Genomic DNA, 18,193 nt, shown 5'->3' on the forward strand with positions numbered 1-18,193 from the left:
CAGCGTAATTCAAGAAGCACCAAAACCCAGTACCCCAAGGGTGACTGGGGTATAGAAGTATGGTCACCATTGGTCTTCCTCCGACCGGCAGTAAAACCCTTGCTAAAGTGGGGCGTCCGTTTGGCTGTGCGGGATGTACAAATTTGCAGCCACGTCCGGTCGGAATGGGGACGTTAAATCCGATGCCTCGTGTAAAGAGAGTGTCACGCTCTTTGCACGTTAAGAACCCTTGCAACAACTCTTTGAGGGGTCCGTAGGTGACCTGTTGCAAGGCTAAATTTCTGTCCCTATCCAATATACCCTCATTTCCCGTGGCAGTCTAAATTTCTCCGACCTTAATCCCGGACGCCCCTATTACAGAACCTACCTATTGTATTTATTGTTAATTTGTTCTCGTCCTGAATATGCATGAAATATTTGCCACTGGACGTTAAGCAACCAACAATCAATCAATCAATCCAAAACCCAGTAAACTACCGACATGGCAGTATCCCAAAATTCAATCCACAATTTTTAGAAGGAAAAGCTCAACAATGGTTCTTAAACGTCACTGAACTAGTGGTCACCCTTAATAGACTAAAAGAATTTTATGTACAAGATTCAAACCAACACATCTAACTGTTAAGATGCTTCAGGCTGAACAAGAAAAGTCAGTGTCGATGATTATATTCACCGTGTGATGCAACTGTGTGCAGATGCAAACCTGCAAGATATCCTACTGATGACAAAAGCCATAAAAGGTATTAATGCTGCTACTGGTAGGATTGGCATGCCTCAAAGTTCTATCAACATCGAAGATTTAAGAGTAGAAGCAGAAACTACCCTCAGAGTAACAAGTGAATGTAAAAGAATTGAAACCAAAATTTGGAAGTTAGTTCGTACACACCTACAAATGGAACGCTACTTCAGAATTTATAAAAAAATAAAAAATTGTTCAAGGTTTGTTTCATTAATATTGGCGAGTATGATATTGATAATGCGCTTGCGAGTAAATTTTGTAATATGGCATATTATAGTCATGATACAATCTACAAAGTATCTGAAAATGACCCCAAAAAACCCAATTTATCTTAGTTTTTATATAAAGCCTACAAAAGGTCATTTTTTTTCAGATTTAAATCTGGTCTCAGAACATTGGGTGTGTTAGAGAATATTGGGGGTCTCAGGAAGTTGTTTTATATGAGAACAAAGCAATAAACAGGGACACCTTTGAGAAGTTTTTCAGCTATTGTGTTTCAGAGGAAGGGAGCAACGACCACCAAACTGAGACAGCAATTGTGGCTTTGTGGCGTGACTTCTTGAACGACATTGAAGGCAAGTTTGTAATGATTTCAAATTAGTGCATTCAATCCGGAACTATTTAGACTTTGATGCTATAGAACATAATTGACAGTTGACGGATACAGGCTCTCTTGAGCCTCTAGTTAGTGTTGCAGACAGTAGTTTTTTTTTCGAAAAATATTTTTCCTGAAACCGCATTTAGTCCATACTAATTGGAGGAAAATGAAAATTTCAAACTCTAAAACCATTTGAAAATAATTAACTGCGTCACATAAAAATTGTTGGTAACAGCTACTTTAAGACAGACTTTGCACCACGATCAAGATGGAGAACAGTAGCTGACATGACAGGGCATAGATTCAAGAAAATATAAAATGTCATTAAATGTACTGGCACAATTTGTTATGTTAGTCCTTGTGTTTTTCCGAGTATACTTTCATGAACGGAGAAAGTCGTTTACAGCTGTCCAAGTCAAGTTGAAAACAAAACTATCCTTTTTAGTGTATAGCATTATCTCGATTATTTTTGGAACCTCAGTTAATAAAAAACAATTATTTGAAGAAATTAGCAGTTAACATATGTTGTTTAACTGTTATTTTGGAACTTTGTGTTACTAACAAATTGGTGTCCTCAGTTAAATCAGAAGGAGGTACCACAACTGTTTGATCAATCTTCTGGGATACTCCAACAGTTTCTTCTCTTTTAATCATAGCAAAATTTCATTTTGTCTTTCATAAATCTTTATTAGTAAATCTCTTGTACCTGCAACAACAAAATAGGTTTCAAATTTTGCATATTGTGCAAAACCGTTCTTCAATTTTTCATGGTCGAAAAATCCTATTTTGTGTTTTTGAAATATGATTAAAATATAATGTATGCGGATATTTTCTCTCTTTTTTTTTATTTTGAAATTCGACATTGAACTACTAGTTTTTTATATGGTCTAAAATGCAACATCTAAGTACATTACTCTAATCGACATTGAACTACTAGTTTTTATATGGTCTAAAATGTAACATCTAAGTACATTACTTTAATCAGCCTATTAGTACTGCAACTGACCTAAAAAAAAAAAGACGCTAAGTTAACGAGTTTAATGTTCCGAAATAGCACACGGCTGCATATTCTTTTAAATAATAGAATAATATCTATATTTTAATTTCCGTCTGGTCGTTAAAAGTTTGGTTGGTCACATTTTTGTATTTTAGCCCTTTAATGGGGTAGCTCTCAATTTACGGTTTTGGGTAATCACCTTAAAATCCAAAAAAACTATAAAAAAAATCCGGCACTTTTCGTTATATTTCAGATGCATACATCATCATAAATATCCCGAGTAAAACTTTCAAACTTAAAATTGGCTGTTTTTCAAATGGAAATTTTACGCATTTTTCTTGAAAAACGAGAAAACATATGATTAACAGTATTTAAAATTTGAGAGGACAAACATATTATTGCGATACTGCATGCCATTTTTTTTGCGCAAATTCCAAACAATTAACTCAACAAAATATACAACAAATATACAACAAATATTAATACATTCTCACAATATCCATTAACAATTAAAGATTTACCTAGAAAACATTTCAAGATATGAAAAACCAATCATTTTAGGAGCAAAATGATTGACCACAGGATGAAATCCCTCAAGTTCTGATGTTTGTTGTCCAGATGACAGCATGGTATTGTCTTTCTTCAAATTAATTGGAAGATAGTTACATAAAAGAAGAATACTATAAAGAAAATATAAGGGGAATGGCGAAAAAAATATATATATACAACTGTTTTTCTAACATGTGGCAAAATGAAGGGTATTTTGCTAATTTGCATAACGGCCATTTTGCTTTATCATGACGACAGCCATTACAATAGGATTATATATGCCCCTTAAATAAAAATGCTAATATGCCAATTCCTATATCGAATCAACAATTTGTCCGCATATAGGTGAATTGTACATGTTTTTAGGCTTCTGTCCGTGTACAAATGATCATTTCGGGGCCTTTTATAGCTGGCTATGCGGTATGTGCTTTGCTCATTGTTGAAGGCCGTACGGTGACCTATAGTTGTTAATTTCTGTGTCATTTTGGTCTCTTGTGGACAGTTGTCTCATTGGCAATCATACCGCATCTTCTTTTTTATATTTTCTACTTTGAAATCATTCGGCCTTTTTAGTTTAAAAATCGTAAGCGTAACCAGGTGGTAACCATAGTATAATTGCTATATAGAATGACGAAAAAATCGTAAAAAAACAAGATTCAAAACACAAATTAAGATGCAAGAAAATGTTGTTCATGATTTGTCCGCATATAGGGAAACACCTTGTAGGTTGAAATTTAAAGTTAAATAACTTTTTACTTACCTGCTATCTTAAGTTTTCGGCCAATATTCTTTTAAAAACATGATGGTTCCAACCTTTCCATTTCACAAAAAGTCAAATTTTAAGCATTTTCCCTTAGAATAACACAACATTTTTGTAAATATCCGCAAAAGAAAGTTTTCAAAGACAAGTTACTTTTAAACCATGACGGAAAAGGACTGGATTATCCGCAAATTGATATAATTTATATTTTCAATCTTAAACTAAGGGAAGTAATTAAATCAAAAGGGCCAAAGTCACGTGGTGCAAATCATATGAATAAAGTACCTTTGATTTTGCCATATGAAAGTTTTTTTTCTGTAAAATAAATTACTAAGTCTTTAGTATTCCTTTTCTTATAAAATATATTTATTTACATTTATTACTCATAAAGGTTATACTGATTATTATAAGTTGCAAAGTTAATATGACGACCCTCTCAAAAGACAATCTAAGCTATTAATTTGAACATATTGAAAGGAAAACAGATGTAAATTTTTAATACAGACATGACCAACTTCCAGTATGTTAAATACAAAAAAAAATAATCTTTTGAGTTATTAACATCAATTCTCTATAAGGATCAACCAAAAGCTGGTCACTTGAAAAAATAATATGACTGGAAAAAGGATTTTTTAGTACAAGCTTGTTGTGTTATAACTAGAAAAAAACAAGAAATGTTGATTCTATTGCAAATTCTTTATTGTTGCTATGGACAGGGCTTTCCCTAGCAACCATGACTCAGAATAAACTCGAAACTGACATTCTAAATATAGTTTAACTCAGATTTTAATGCAATCAAGGTTAATTTCAAAACATCATTGAAGAATAACATAATATGCTTAATAAAAAACATTAAGATACTTTGCAATATGTGATATCTTATTTGAGTATGCATGGTGCAAAGTTTAGTCCTAAAGATTATGTTGAATTTAGCTCAAATTGCTCAAGTTTGGACCCTCAAAACTTTTTTTTGCAGAAATGTAGACCATAAATGACTTTAAGCTAACTTAGAGCTAACTTTGGTCTATACATCTATGAATAAAAACTTTCGGGGCATTAAACAGATTATTTAGGAATATGTTGTAAAAAAAGGTATACCACCCCCCTTTTTTTCACAAAAACATGAATTTACTATCAACATAAAAAGCTTTTGGCACATTTATAAGCAATTCTTCAAATATTACTCCATGGTACTGATGGGATTGATCTAATGGTATAATAATTGTATAAGTTTATGACCCTGATGTATTGTTATTTAAATTTACTCTCCGATCTCCTCCAAATTTGTTTTTATTGACTATGCACTTAATCAAATTTCAAATACATGACTCATTGAAATTTATTCTCCAATACTACTATTCCATACATTCAGTATTTATTTCAGTTATATAATAATATATATGTGTGTGTATACATGATCCAAAAAATGAGGCCAAGGTCAGATAAACCAAACCAGAAATACATGCATTCCATACACCAAATATTTATGTTTCCCCATCTTTGAATTCAAATTTAAAAACTATTAATTTGAGATAAAAGTAACTCCATAACAATAGAAATCTGATTTCTAAACTTAAAACTTTTAAAATCTGTCTTAAACTGTGATTTATAGTACAAAAAGACCTTACATTAATTTTTATAAGTGTTTTATCTATGATGTTGATAAAGAATACAGGGTAGCTAAATATTTACATTGTCCACCTCAACATCAAAATTGATGGTTTTTACCCAAAATATTGTGTATTGAAGATCTTATATTAGAGTATACAAAAAATAACAATAAATTGTCTCAAAATAAAAAAAAATTATTTGTAATAAGACTCACTTCCATACAGGATAGAATTACTAGGAAAAGCCATGTAATCTACCAAGCCTTGTTCAAATTTTATATTTCAAGACAGATATAGGATCCTCTTTCTTTCCAGTTGTTTCTCCTATGTTAAGTTTTCATCTAAATACAGTTTTTGCTCCTTGCTAAATAAAGTTGGTGGTTTTCTGGTCTTCAAAGCCCAACCCTCTGGAATATTTTCTTTACCAACAACAGTTTCAGATGACAAAAAATACGTTTTCTCGACCTTACTTGTGACTTTTGTTAAGTACATTTGTTGTCATGTCAAGAGTAGGCTCATTTTTCAACTTGAATTTAGAGTTTCCAATTAAAAGATGGTCGTCCAAATTTTTATGTTTGATAAAACTTTTGACACACCCATTCAACAGGGCAACACAACATTCCTCCCTCATTTGGACTGTTCTCTTCATCACCAACTGCCTCCAGATTTTGATCATCCTTCTCCTCCTCCTCCTCCTCACTGAAATGTTCTTCCTCATTGTTACTTTCCCTTAAGCCCTGCCTGGCTTCAGAATATTTGAGCTTAATATCAGTAAAGTTGATGTTTTTAGAGAAATAAGTAAATTTTAGACACACTGACATTTTCATTGTACAGTCATAGATTTGATTCCATTTCATCAGCTTTCATGCAAAAAAAAAAAACAAGCAATGAAACATTCTTGTTCATTTACATACATAAGTCTAAATTGAAAACAACGTTCAAACCTACGATTGCGTTGGTAAAAACCGCAATTTTTATTGTGTGCGTGCAAAAAAATGGAGGGGTCTAAATACAGCACAAACAACATTTTCCAAAAGACCAAAAGAGTAAAAAAGTATATTTTGTTATATATAGTACAAGATTTCTATCTAATGGCGTGTTCTGAACTTAATAACTAGTTTTCCTTTTTATGCTTCAAAATGCCTACACTGAACTCTTTATTGTCACCTAAGGTTGTGAATCATGACAGAATTGCAGGTATTCCCATAAACATGATAAACTCGAGGTAAAAATATTGAGCAAAATAAAAAACTTTTATCTACCTATCTTCTATTTTGGAGGAAAATCTAAACTAATTGTCATTTTGTGTTGCCTTAGGATGTAGCACTTAATACAAACATATTACACTCAAACACACTAATCTGCTCTTTGGTCGGGTTGTTGTCTCTTTGACACATTCCCCATTTCCATTCTCATTTTATTACATTCTATATATATGTGTAATCCGTTGTTTGTTGTTGTTAATGTTGCTGTCAGCCAAAATAGTTTATTTAACGATCGAGCATAAATTTATCCTCTGTTTTGAAATGTTTCACATTTTGTAATCCACAGACCTTTGTAGCTTACTATATGGTTTTGCGCATTGTAGAAGTTTTTGTTGATGATAGAATCAACAGAACATAGTTTTAATCAATATTAGTTACCTTTTCCAATCCCATATGCTTTCAAAACTGTCAAACCATGTTGAGAATAACAAGCATTCTGTGAGTATTGCATGGCAATACATAGTCCCCTACCGGTTAAAAATTCATTATATTGGAACAAATTCTAACTTGGTCTATAACTTATCATAGTGTAAACTATATAAAAAATATCAATTCAATATCTTCAATCATTATAACAAAAAGTGTTGAAAACTGATTATTTAGGTAAATTTTCTAAGTCCAAGGAACATACCCTAACTCTGCACAAAATCATCAGACCAAAACAAAATTTGAACTTGATCTGTAACTTGTCATGATAAAACAATACACTAAATATCAAATCAATATCTTCAAGCATGAAGAAAAAAAGTGTGGAAAACTTATTTGCCGGTGGGAGTAATGGACAGACAGACAGACAGACGGAGTGCAAACCTAAAGTCCCCTTCGACTTCGTCGGTAGGGGACTAATTACTAAATGTTGTAATAGAAGGAATTGCCTTGACAGATGGTTCGAGGACATTTCCATCAATTTCAAAAATTTTATATTGGTAATTTTAATTAAATTAGCTATGGTAGTTGAATGTTTGCAATATTGGATGTTAAATCTAAATCACTAGACATTATAATATATGGCACGGGTTTTGCTAATTTTTAAAGGCCATGTACATGTATAGTGACCTATACATTGCTTTCATTTAAATCATTCACATCACTTGGATTATTCATTCACATCACTAGGATTATTTTGGGTATGCTTAGCACTGAGTGAAATATTCAATGATCCACGTAAAACGGTAAACACAAGGTGGGCATTTTCAGCACAGGATATTGGAGTAGGAAGATTAACACTATGTGTAAATTGTGTGAACATTTGAGCTATATATTTAAAATATATATATATATATAATTAAACAAATGGAATAAAATTATCATGGTTAAATTGAATGAAATGCTTGTTTGCTTTTTTTTTTTTTTGTACATTATTTAACTGTATAATGGCTTTTTTCCCTACTGATACTGATAAATTGAAGAAGGTTGAGTATATAAAACAAAGCAAAATATTCGTGTCCCATTTATGTACATGTCCCAAATTAGGGGACTATCATTTGATATTAAGAGGGATAAATAAAATTATATTTTCAATGGCAGCTTCATCATGTTGATAATAAATATCTATTAACCAAATGTTGTGCATAAAAGATGAAAATTAATATTGATACTGTAAATTAAAAGTATATATTTTATTCTCAAATTGATCGAAATTTATTTTTTGTGAACCTGACCCCTGATCATTTAATTGTCATCCTTATATAAAAATAAATTATATGTAATAACTCGTTAAACAGAGCAGGTATACCAGTCCATTGTCTATATACACCTTATCGCTATTTAATCCGAAAATTAATTCACTTAGACAACTTCCTCATTAGGTCAAGTGTTGCAAAAAACAAAGTACATCTGTAAATCAAACATTTTAAAAGTTTGATAAATAATGAACCACTTTTTTTGAAACACAAATTTAAAGTTTAAAAAAATATGCTTTGTTTATATTGTTTACAATGGTTTAAACATTTCTCTTTGACAGTTTTATGCATAATTTATTTTTTTAATACAACAGGGCCCCAGAAAGCTTCAACTCAGAGGCAAATTTAGGGGGGGGGGGAGGGGCAGGCTCGCCTTTTGTGGGAAAAATTTATTTGATTTGTTTAGCGATTCACTGAAGCATACCTGGACCAGGCCCCCTCTTATGAAAATTTCTGGATCTGTCACTGCAACTGGATGAAAAATTAAGTTGTGTAATTTCAGAACTTATTCCGATTGGTATAAATAGGCAACAAGGTGTATTGTGAATTCTGAATGAGGGTGTCTGTGGATGGGGGTTTACAGAATGGAAAAATATAAATAATAAGAGAAAAATAGACATTAAAAATAAAGAAAAGAGAATAACAAATGAAAAATGAGGTCATAAAATATAAAGAATGGAGAATAATGGGCAAAATATATAAAGAATATAGATAAATGGCCTTAAAATTAAAGAATACAGAAATGAAGGACCCCCATTGATACCCTCCTGCTAGCTGCGGAACTGTAAGGTCATTACAATAATTTTTGACAATTTGCGGACCATAGAGCTACGTATTTTCCCTATATATAAACAAAAGTTCCGGACTATGGTCCGCAAATAGTAAAAAATTAGCATAAGAACATAAGACCTACAGTTCCGCAGCAACCCTCCTGCATGTTTTGGTTTTGGATTGATGTCTCACTGACATCCTAAAAAAAATCTGTAAGTATCACACACATGAAACTTTTTCATTTCATTATCAGTTTTACATAATTTTACCTACCTGTTCCAACCGGCAAAACATATCCAGTATTTCTGTAAATGTCAAAATGATGGGAACATGTTCTTCCCTAATTTTTCTGTCTGCAGAAATAGCTGTTCTTTTGCTCCTACTTTGTTTCTTGTGTGCATTTATTAATTCTGGAAAGTCACACGATTGTTTTCTACTCCTGTTTGCTGATATTTGGTGAATTAAATTTAAATGGTTTTGACAAATGTTAGTTTCATCATGAGGATTAGAGTCACAATGACAATGTGTAAGCCCTAGTTCTGCAAAAAAGTTGTGTTTTAATCTGTTGATTGAAACTGTCCAAGTTTAAGGTTTATTCCTGGATCACAATTGATTGATGCAAGTTTCCTAAAGAAAGAGCATTCTACACTCATAATGGTTAAAAGACATTTTAGTTGACAACATAAGTAAGTTTGTCTGCCATTTGTGAAGATCTTCTCTTTCTTATTACCGAACAGTTCCAAAAAGGGGACATAACTCACTACAGTCAGTGCGGGAGTCTGTACTTTATTACCTTAGACATATATTAAAGGAGATGAGCTATGCTAATATGTTTTAAATTGTTAAAACAAATTAAAAGTGATACATTTTCTTTACATTTTGATTATTTAATAATATTTTGGTAAAAGTCTAACTAATACAATCATTGTATATAATGGTAGGGATCAATAAAATCTCTATGTAGGTGGCATTCATAGTTATTGCCCCAAAAATATTTTTGTGTGAATTTGAAGAGACAACAGCCTTTATTTCATTTTTCATAATGATATGTTTGGGAAATTCTGCTTTTTGAAAAAATAACATGCTCAAAATGGCCCAAAATCGGGTACTTTTTCAGTAAAAATACTATTTTTTACCACACTTAAATCTATAAAATAGATTTAAATTTTATCAATATGTGGTATTAATGATTTTTTACACCTGTATTATCCTTAACACAACTGCTGCAGTAGAATTTATTGTATCAATTTGTCTAAATTTCTTTCAATAAACGATCACTTGCTGAAATACACAAAAATGCCTATATAATCCAAGGACAGCCTTGTTTCCATGGCAACCAGACCATGGCGATAAAAATGTTGGTCTGTTTTATGTTTTCATGGTCCATTCCTTTAATTTGAACCCAAAAAATATATCTTTAAAAAAAATAGTTTGGCCATCAATTTCTATATTTGGGTCATCCTTACAGGTTCGGCTATACATTTACCTGGATGGACCCGGTTCGATCAATCGGCTATACATTTACCTGGTTTTAAGCGGACGAACGTTGGAAATAGATTGCCACTTTGCTAATACCAAGTCTTCATTTAGGTTTGCAGATGAAGCATGCTTTTGATCGATGGAGACACATCCGAGCAATCCTTTACCTTTGATATGAAAATATATTTTTCTTCATTCCTGCAATTCAAAAATTGCATTTAGAATTGTAGATTTCTTAACACGGTTAATGCTTGCTAATTAATTCTCATTATTTTATCAAAAGGTCCCATTTGGTGTACATAATAGTGAGACAACATTCAACTAGAAACCAAAGAACTTGGCAACTGCCACTTACTGTAAACCTTCAACAGTGAGCAAAACCCATACTATGTCATTGTGTTAAACCACTTATTTTTCAATGTCAAAGTATTATTCAAGAAAATTATTGAAAAATATTTAGTTGTTTTTTTATTTGAATGCGTCAATGAAAACATCAAACATCAATTTGTTTTACCTTTAGCTACATGCCATACATCAAATGCATGTGTGGTATTTTCCATTTTCTCTCTAACCTTTTCTTTATAATTTGGACATGTCTATCTGACACGAGAGTTTTGAACTTGATGTTATGGTGCTTAAAGAATTCCACACTCCTCTGAAGCCCGCTTTCTCCATACGACAACTGCTTTTGATCGCATTGCTCTGTAAGGTTAAACCAATTCAAATATAGATAAATTTCCAACAAAAAAATAATACCTAAAATTGAAATGTCAAAAATATGCGTTATCCTACTTTTAAAATTTTTTGTATATAAATACAATGTTAATAGCAGGCCTATGAGTCACTGACAAATTCGAAACTGTCACTTCTCGACACTTGTGCATTGTCTTCAGTTCTTGGTGTGTTCTATGATTACTGCACATCCTTGTCTGCGGAATGTTGAAGTGCTCCTCGTGTTGATGGCACCGGTTCATGTGGTCTCTGTTTGCCTTTTTTAAGTCTCTTGGTTGGGCCTGGCTACCCTTTTCGGAGCATTACAAGGCCATTGAAAGTCTTGAGAAAAAACGTTATTAATTATGAATAACCCGTCAGTTTTCCAATGGAGCAATCATCTTCAGATATATTCATGCACCACAATCACTGAGATCTTGACAGTCACTCATCTCGACATGTATTCATACACCAAAATCTCAGATATCTTGACAGTCACTCATCTTGAGATATATCCATACACAACACGCACTGAAATCTTGACAGTCACTCATCTCCACATGTATTCAGACACCACAAGCACAAAGATCTTGACAGTCATTCATCTTGAGATATTTTCATACACCATAAGCACCGATATCTTGTGATACATCCATATACCACAAGCACAGAAATCGTGACAGTCACTCATATTGAGATATCATATATGATTGAGAGACCAGTGAAACAACCAGAAGTGAAAGGACCATGGTCCCTGCCTGAAACGTGAATTTTATCTTGGTATTTGTTATGCAGAAAGTATCGCTGTGGAAACAACACCACCATCATTAACAGAAATACCTCATCAACAGTTTCAATCTATTGACAATGATGGTTACCAGGAGGGATTAAATCAATACATCAATTTAATTCAGAAAACATACAATCAAACTGATAGAAGCAAAATAGAAACCCTGACAAGAGGTCAATCTGCTAATGAAGAATGGTTTCGTCAAAGAATAGGGGCAACAACAGCAAGTAAGGTTGTCATTGTACTAGGTAAAAAGATGAATCAAAATAATTTTTTGATGGAAAATACCAACAAATTGATCTTTCAAGAGTAAAACCCATTCAGTGGGGTCTGAAACATGAAATTACTGCTTTGAAACAAGTGACAAAATTATATCAGGCGACACATACAAATCTTCAAATTGTTCAACCAGGTATATTCATATCTTAGAGCGTCTCCTGATGCAATAATGACATGTGATTGCCACGGTACAACTGTGATTGAAATCAAATGTCCATATTCCTGCAGATATCTGACTCCAACTTGCTTTATGTCAGAAAAAAAATTACATATCTTGGCATGGAGAAGGAAAACATGAATTTGGTTAAGGGTCACCAGCACGGTTACTATGAACAAATACGAACACAGTTAAAAGTTTGTAAAGAGAATAATGCAAAATTAGTTATTTGGACAACAAAAGGATTGCTAACGATAGATGTTCCATTTGATGAAAAATATTGGACAACCATTATGTTACCAGCAATAAGAAGTTTCTTCAAGATGCATATAGCACCTGAAATTTTAACAGGCAGGCTAAACATTCTTTAAACTCTCAGGACAATTTCAAAGACAAAGAGAAGTCTGACAGCAGTGAAGTTTCTACAAATGAATCTTTCTCAGGTAAGTACATTTTCTGTGCTCTTTCCTTACTTTATCTGCATTTGAACTTAAAGTAGGCCCTCTTGCAAGTGTTTGCCATCACTTTGTGTTTGGCACAAATTACCTTCGTTGAAATTCCTCTCTGAAACAGACTGAGGATTTATAGTAACGAAATTTGTACTTGGCATAATTCCTTATTTTTTTTTTTGCAGAAATTGTGACAAGAAAGGATTATTTTAACATTTTTTTTTATTCTACATCAAATAACATTATTTGTCTTTCCAAAATGACAATATTCAATTTCCCATTTAAATCCATTTTTTTTTTTAATTGTTTTACATTTATCATGCAGGTATGTTTTTTTTCTACATAATATAGGCTGTTAATTTTCTCGTTTGAATTGTTTTACATTTGTCATTTCGGAGCCTTTAATAGCTGATTATGCGGTATGGGCTTTACTCATTGTTGAAGGCCGTACGGTGACCTATAGTTGTTAATTTCTGTGTCATTTGGTCTCTAGTGGAGAGTTGTCATGTTGGCAATCATACCACATCTTATTGTTAATATTTGCTCATTATTTGAGGTTATATCTGAAAACTTTTGTGTCATTAGGTCTCTAGTTGTCTCGTTGTCAATCATACCTCATCTGCTTATTTTTATTTTATTTGATATTTTCAAATGTTACTTCCCCCAAGGGTGACTGGGGAATAGAAGTATGGTCACCATTGGTCTTCCTCTGACCGGCAGTAAAACCCTTTCTAAAGTGGGGCGTCCGTTTGGCTGTGCGGGATGTACAAATTTGCAGCCACGTCCGGTCAGAATGGGGACGTTAAATCCGATGCCTCGTGTAAAGAGAGTGCCACGTTCTTTGCACGTTAAGAACCCTTGCAACAACTCTTTGAGGGGTCCGTACGTGACCTGTTGCAAGGCCAAATTTCTGTCCCTATCCAATATAGCCTCATTTCCCGTGGCAGTCTAAATTTCTCCGACCTTAATCCTGGAAGCCCCTATTACAGAACCTACCTATTGTATTTATTGTTAACTTGTTCTCGTCCTGAATATGCATGAAATATTTGCCACTGGACGTTAAGCAACCAACAATCAATCAATCAATCAAATGTTACTAATTAGATATGTGGGGTTCTTTGAATTGCTGAATCTAACCGTGTATTCAAATTGTGGATTTTGGGCCCCTTTTTTGAATTGGTCCACATTCAGGTCCAAAGGGTCCAAAATTAAACTTTCGTTTACAAAGGATTATGTTAATGTTTGCTTCATAAAAAAAACTCTACAAAGGATTATGTTAATGTACGTTTCATAACTATTTCATATACTTTTTAATCCGTTCTCTAGAAGAATCCCTTTCACCAGAATGGTTTTTCACCAGTTCATCATACAAGTTATAAATCTAAAGGCACTTATAAATTAGGATTTGTAATTATAACTCATTTTGTTAACTACTAAATGAATGTGACTGAATCCCTTCAATTACTTCACCATACACACCTTGTCAACTGACAACCGTTTATCATTTACCTAAATAATAACGGCTGAATCTGGCCTGGTTGATTGTTTGAAGCATATAACATTTTCTTGTTTTTCTTTTTGCAAGATTAGAACACCAATTATGGCAGTACATTCAACAGCAACTAAAATAAAAAATAATAAAACTAAGCTTAACATTCAAATTTATCCTGTAGATTGCTAAAGAAGTAAAGATTGCTTAGTTGTACAAGATCTTTATAAAAAAAAGGTAAAACACAAAAATACTGAACTTCGAAGAAGCATTTTAACACTAACTCTAAAAGGTCTGGAATATAAATGTTGTTTTGTGTCAGCTTTGCTGTTGGCAATCAATCAATCAATCCAGAAACTGCATGCGATTAAGGTTCTGGAAACAGACTCAGGCCTTTCTCTGGCCTCATTTTTTCTCTTTAATTCTTTTTTTTAATTGTTGGACAGATTTTCTTTTATATCTAGGCATGGTTCACTCTGATGGATTCTTGTTAAATGTTTATACAATTATCAATAAAATAAGAAGCTGAATTAAGTCACATCTAATAAAATTATTTAGAAAAATAACCCTATTTAAGGTTATATCTTATACAATATCGTAAAAAGTGGTTGAGTCCTGTAAAATGTTATACAATTATCAATAAAGTAAGAAGCCGATTTAAGTCAAATCTAATAAAATTATTTAGAAAAAAACCCTGAATTAAGGTGATATCTAATACATTTCTTAAAAAGAAAATGTATTGTAAAATGTAATACAATTATCAATAAAGAAAGTGACCGATTAAAGGTTGCACTTTGTAAATACAGCTGTTTCTCAAACCACGCCTCTTTGGGGGAGATCTTGAATATTCATAGAAAATTAATTTTGTTTACATACTGGTTCCAAGTTATGCTCTCTTGTGTTCCATCTCATAGAGACATACATTGGGAATGTTACCAGTAAATAAACATGTGCATATTGTTTACATTGAAATCTGTGGTAACCCTTCATTTGAGGTTGGGGTAGTTAAGAAAATTAGTGTTAGTTTATTATCCGATAAAGAAATCACGATTATCAAACAAGAAAAATGCCATAGAGTTACGATTATCATCCCGAATTTTTCAACAACAATTTTCAAAGCGCATAGACAATTCCAGTGCACCGTTACGATTCAAATATGATGTAATGGCATCGAAAAACCTTGCAGCTGAGTAACTATTGACAAAAACATGTTACATTTGAGAAAAATGACTGTAAAGATTTTACCCATATCTGCCGTCGCCATATTGGGATGGTCGTAATTCCAGTTAGGGTTATCAGTTTAATACCAGTGATGTACAGTCTTTGATGGAACTAGAAAATGAAAACCAAATTAATATTAAAATATAAAATGTCTTTCAATCATTTATCAATTACATTCAAACATTGCTAAAAAGAAATGTTATAAACATACATGACATATAAACTGAGGTATTTATTATTATCTACTAATACTATCCAGGAATATTATAACATTGGAATAATACCCTTGACAATGGCCTATCCCATTGCTATTCTTTATATATAATTCGTTATACTCTTAGATGATTTATAATCGGAACGTAAACATTAAATTGTAAATTGACGTTCTTCATGCCAAATATTATCCTGGCTCTTTCGGGACCACGCGCAGCTTTTATTATACTCCCTAAATGCCCGACGCATTGTTCCTGGGGTCTAGAACTACATTTTCAAATGTCACCTGATATGAAAAGTATTTGGTAATCATTGATGAAGACACATGCATGTATAACAATTAAATCAGTTATTCGAATGCATCCCACGTGAAATTTTTCATGCTATTTTCACGTGAACTTTACAAAAATATTGATTGATACAAAGCAGTATTCTGGCTCTAAAAACTTCACCTAAAATTCCATAGTATGTCCTATACGAGTCTTCTAATTTCAAAAACCCTTTCCCAAATACCTAATATTTTCAATGGATCACTTAATTTTCATATTTGAATGCTACAATAAACTCACCATTTTACTTTTAGTGATGGAGTCGAAGGTTTTGATGCCAAAGAGAGGGAAAATGCTTTATCAAGTCAAGTCTCAACTCTTATCATTGCAGACTTTAATATGTTGTCATATTGTTGCAACCATTTCAGCAGCTAATAAATACTGCCCAAGATGCAATGTAAGTAGATTTGATCACCATGACTATTCTCTCCCACTCATCTATGGAATATATGTAAATTGTCTCCTTCGTATTAGCCAATAAAAATCTGACATTCTTTTAAGAGTTATAATAACAACAGTTATATTATAAGTCTGTATGAGCTAATGTACGGTGGGTAAGGTTTACCTGCGAAAGAACGTTCTGTGCTGTTTATTTGGTCCTGACTGGTGCTGGTGGGTCCTGATTCTATGCATGTGGGTTTGTTTACATTATATCAGAACGGCAATAAAACAACCGTTATGTTGCTTAATTTTTCTCAAATACGCCCTAAGTACCATGCGAGGAATAGTACAACAATTTTCTACTGCAAAAGTCGTGCAAATTCGCCAAACGAAATTGTCCTGACGATGTGCTGGTGATTAGGTAAAACAATCCTGGTTCTGTGCCTTTATATTTTAGTTAACAGTGGCAAATATTCAAGATTTAAGCAGAACATATGTGTAATTGATAGATAATATACCTAGCATATATTTGGTGAATATTTCATATATGAGCAAAGTTGAGTCTATTTTGTTTAAATTTGATTTTTGAGAAAGGTGCAGGATCTTTTTGTTTAGGTGTTCTGAGCATTTTTAAACTTATGTTAACTGGTAAAGATAATGTGCTGTTAACTGTTCATGACTAATTAGCTGTTTTCTGTTTTCTTAAATTGACATTGTTGTGACCTGTTTTAAGGAAGATTTTTTTTTATCCCCTTGTTTACTTTTTTTTTTTTCAGTTTTCTGTTTTCTCATTAAAGATAATTTAAAATGCTGTTATGGGTTATCAATATTTTAATATAAATCCAGATATAAAAACTAACCAGTACTTGCTTTTTACTCTTTTTTTTTTATGTTTCAAACATTCTTTGTTATATTAACACATTCCATTAAATAAAATTCTTTTACCTTTTTAAAGAAACCATAACTTACCCTGCTTTCTTTAGAAATATTGTTTGAAAATTGATGTTATGCAAGTTTTACAATTTGGTTGAAAAATATATCTTAAACCACACTTTCTACAAGTGTTACATGTTATTGGCAGTTGTTAGATTTACCATCTTTTGTTTGATTGTATATTTACCATTTTTGACTGTTTTTGTTCTGATTGAGATTGTGACAGCTAATTTGTCGTTGTCATTATAATGGAATTTATTATCAAACCAACTTATGTTCAACATTTTTAAAAGACAAAGTCGTATTTATTCTAAAAATATGATAAATATTTTCACCAATAAAGGGCCAAAATATTGGCCTTGTGGCATTTTTCAGATAATACGTAGTCCAATTTATGGCACAGAACTCGTTAAATGAAAAACAAGAATGTATGTGATGTGGTGCTATGAATCCCCTCGTAAGTTATTGTAATGGTAAACAAAAATTGTCTGACTGGTCGGAAAAGTGCTCACACATTACAACCCATCAATGTTAAGTTACTGACCAAATGATTAAGAAATAATTCACGGAAGCCGCCAATAATTATTTCGATTCTAATAGGACAAATACGGTCATTTATAAACTGAAGCGAGGGTGGTTATGCCGTGTGTGCTGCTGTTCTTTTTTACTTCCTGTTAGATAAAGCTTAAACTTTCTAAATAGATCTGTAGCTTGCATGAATTATTTCTTAAATAACCGCTAGAAAAATGAATCTGTTTAATTCTCAAACCGAAAGGTTGCCATTTTTAATC

At 32.4% G+C, this 18,193-nt stretch overlaps 1 long non-coding RNA gene across 1 annotated transcript; it reads right to left on the bottom strand.

Moving 5' to 3' along the window:
- Positions 1-10,501: 10,501 nt before the first annotated feature.
- Positions 10,502-17,530, bottom strand: LOC127717270 (uncharacterized). The gene is made up of 4 exons (XR_007989161.1): positions 16,329-17,530; positions 15,571-15,657; positions 14,346-14,458; positions 10,502-10,648 (listed from the first exon to the last, which is right to left on the bottom strand). It is a non-coding gene; the product is annotated as an uncharacterized LOC127717270 (long non-coding RNA).
- Positions 17,531-18,193: the final 663 nt, after the last annotated feature.

The sequence above is a fragment of the Mytilus californianus genome, unplaced genomic scaffold (assembly GCF_021869535.1).
Source record: "Mytilus californianus isolate M0D057914Y unplaced genomic scaffold, xbMytCali1.0.p SCAF_95, whole genome shotgun sequence".
Lineage (NCBI taxonomy): Eukaryota > Metazoa > Mollusca > Bivalvia > Mytilida > Mytilidae > Mytilus > Mytilus californianus.